Raw genomic sequence first — 3,501 nt, 5'->3', positions numbered from 1 at the left:
CCGGCGGGATATATTGAAAACTCAAAGTTTGAGGCTGGCGGCCGTGGGACGAAATTTCGGTCCACGGGTTCCGCCGTGGACCATGTCGCATCCGTCCGTCCGTTTGTATGAGGTGGACGGGCAGGATGAGTCCGGTGTGTGGGAATGGTCCATTGGCATCGTAGCCGTTGATGTTTTTGACTTTTGAGCGTGTTCTGCCGCTGTGAGATTTGGATGCGTTCTTTCGGGAGGGGATGGCGTGGCCAATAATGAACGACTCATGCCAGCCTCGTGACTGACGTCAAAAAAGGAAAGCTTTTCCGGTTGGCCACGTCGTCTTCTTCAATAATTCGTGTGCTCCCTCCGTCCGATGAAGAGTGTACATATAGGTTTAAAATTTGTCAAAAAAATGTACTTCTATCTTTCCAATGCACTTTAAAATAGAAAAAAATACTTCTCTCTCATCACACGGTAATCAAGACCAATAGCAATCTACACATGGTCTTCTTAATTTCTATATGCACTTAGCTCATTGGAGGGTGGGTAATTAAAGAGGAGAGAGATAGTGGCTTGCACCTTTTCAATGCATTTTTTACTCAACTCCATAATTTGTCCTAAAAAATTTAGATATACACTCTTCACCGGACGGAGGGAGTATGGCATATTTCATATACTAGTAAGCAAATGCGCATAGATGAAGGCTAAAATTTGAAGGGCGACTCTCGGCGTCGTTCGGCCGATGCCTCGCATCGATCAGTTACCGTGCCAACCGTCTGATCTCGCTTAGGGCAACTTCAACAAGCCGACCCAACTCGTTTGGATCGAAGCGGACAAAAGCGTCGGCTCAACGCGCCGACCCATACCCAAAACGCGTCCGCTCGGTCATTTCAAGCCTAAAATTGAGCCTGGTTTGCGTCTGAGCGGACGCAAACGGACACGCAACGCGTCCCATCAGTTCCGCCACGGCCCCACATGTCGGTTGGCCAACCACTACCCGCGGTCATATTAATTGCGGCCACGTACCGCGGGCCCACGCAGTGGAACCTACGGGAGTTCGTCATTTTTTAATCCACGCGCGCGAGGGGGGGGCGGCCTCATCCACTTTCACTTGCTCTCCCTGTCCACATCCGCCGTCGCCTGCTCCCTCGCCGGTGACAGGCAAACCCTAGCGCCATGGGCTTCCTCGACGGCAAGGGCAAGGGGAAGCACACACCCGGCGTCAGCTCGTCTCGTGCGCCTCCTTCGCTGCCTGGACACGTTGTGAGGGAGTGGCTGAACGTACCAGTGCACCAGGCACGGTGGCACTGGCAGTACCGGCAGCCACTGCCGTATCCAGATGTCAACCTACCCCACGGTTGACATCTGGGTCCGCAGCGCATCCCGGTGTCGCAGTCGCAGAGGGCTCACGTCAAGGAGGTATGCAGGCACCGGGAGCTCCTGACGTCGGCAGCACCGGCTTCCTGCCTCTGCACCAGACTCTCCCAATTGGGAGGTCTGGTTTGCCCTCGAGCACGAAGAGGAACGCCGCCGCGGCGCTCAGTACCACCATGCCAGCCCCCGGCCGCCCCCACAGGTCAAGCCGAAGGAGGAGGCCTATCAGGCCGCGTTGGCGGTGGCCATGCAGAGCTCCATCAAGGGACCCTGCGCAAGAAGGAGGAGGAGGAGGTTGCCTACCATGCGAGGCTGCAGAGGCTCTCGCCCTATCTGTGATTAGGGACTGCGTGATTCCGCCGTCGCCGTTGAGGCTCCCCGAGCCCAAGACCAAGCCGCCGTCGCCGGAGCCCGTGGCGGAGCGATACGTGTGGACTGGTGGGTTGCACGAGTAGGTCAGCGCGACGGCCGTGTGGCTCGGTGCGACGTCGGCGCAGGAGGCGGCGTACCTCGAGCATTGGAGGGGCCGCGCGCTGGCGGAGGAGCGGGTAGAGGGCGAGCCCCTGATGCAGGTCGAGCGCGACGAGGAGGAGTGTCTTGCCCGCGGCGAAGCAGTCTAGCCGGCGATGCAGCAGGTGCAGGACACGGCCCGTGCCTGGGAGGCGGCATTCCCCTGGGCTGGCCTGGCGCCGGAGTTTTTCGACCTCACCGACCCTGGGTCGGACAACGAGGATGCCTAGGGCACAGCGCGCGGAAGCGCAAACTTTATTTTTAATTATGTTTCATTAATGTTTATGTGAACTTTGGCCTGCGGTTGACCGGCTTTAATGTTTAATTATGTTAAATTTGAATGTATTTGTTTCGTCAGATCAGCGTTGGGTGTATGCGCCGATCTAATAAAAAAGGGATACTGATGTTCGCGCAGCCGACCCAAACGGATAAAAAATAAATAAAACATGCATCCATTTGGGTCGGAAGGTTGGAGTTGTTCTTAGGCCAATGTCCATAATTGTGTGGTACGCTCGGTCGTGTCTTCCATCATGCTTCCTTCGCAAGTGCATATGCCCCGACACGACACGGAAGGAACAAAAATCTCATGCAGCCTCCCGCCATGTCTAGGGTGAGAGGGTCGTGGACGCCGATCCTTGTAGCTCTGTCCTCGTGACCTTGAAGCATCCCCGTGTCGCGGGCTCGTGGCCTCTAGCCACACCGTCGCGCACGTGGACGTCATCGTCGCTCCAATGGTAACGGTCGATGCAACGCATTCTATCCCTCGTAATTAGTGCGAGTAACCTCCATCATTGTTCGCAGCAACGCCATCATTGATTGCAAAAGTTTCTTGGTAGCTTGCTGTTAGGGCATATCTCTGTCTAATCGGTGTTGGTGTGCATGGCAATGCGTTTTGCGGATTAACCGTGTGCATTAAGCATTTCAGTTTTTTTATATGGCATAAGACGGTTTTATTGCCCGAAGAAAGAAAGAGTAAAGAAGGTTTTTTCGGCCTTTTTTTTCAATTGATTTGAATAGGAAATCTGTTCTATTAAGAGGGGTTTCACGTTGGAAGGTCTCTTTGGAATCAAAACGTACACAAACTATATGCACCGACATGTCCTTCCCCAACCTTGGAGCGATTCATCTGTTGTGCACTGGGCTTACTGGCAGAGGCTAAGCGGTAGTACCACTTAGGCGGTACTTCTGCTGGTTGTACCGCGACTACTACCGTTGAGTTCTCCGTTAGGCTTCAGGTAAATCACGGTAGTACCGCTTGCAACTGGTGATAGTACCACTTAGGTGATACTTCCGTGAAGATGTCGCGGGCACTACCGTGGGTTTGTCTGGATGTCATCCAATAATTTGCGGTAGTGCCGCTAGCATTAACGATAGTATCGCTTTGTGCGGTACTTCCGCTCTGGTGTCATGCAAAACTACCGCTGGTTTCTCTGTATGTCCCTTCGGCGAAACTAATATGCTAGTATCGGATTGGTGCTCATTGGGTCGCTTTTACCGTGCTAAGCGGTAGTACCGCTTAAAGCACAACCAATGCATAACGGTTAGATTTTTGTCCTATATAAAGGGGGTCTTCTTTCGCGAGAAGACATACCTCTTTTTCCCATTGCTTCATTGTTGACCAAAGTTAAACTCCGTTTAATA

The sequence above is a fragment of the Triticum aestivum genome, chromosome 2D (genome assembly GCF_018294505.1).
Source record: "Triticum aestivum cultivar Chinese Spring chromosome 2D, IWGSC CS RefSeq v2.1, whole genome shotgun sequence".
Lineage (NCBI taxonomy): Eukaryota > Viridiplantae > Streptophyta > Magnoliopsida > Poales > Poaceae > Triticum > Triticum aestivum.
The sequence above is the reverse complement of the archived record's forward strand: the minus strand, read 5'-3'. Positions refer to the sequence as shown.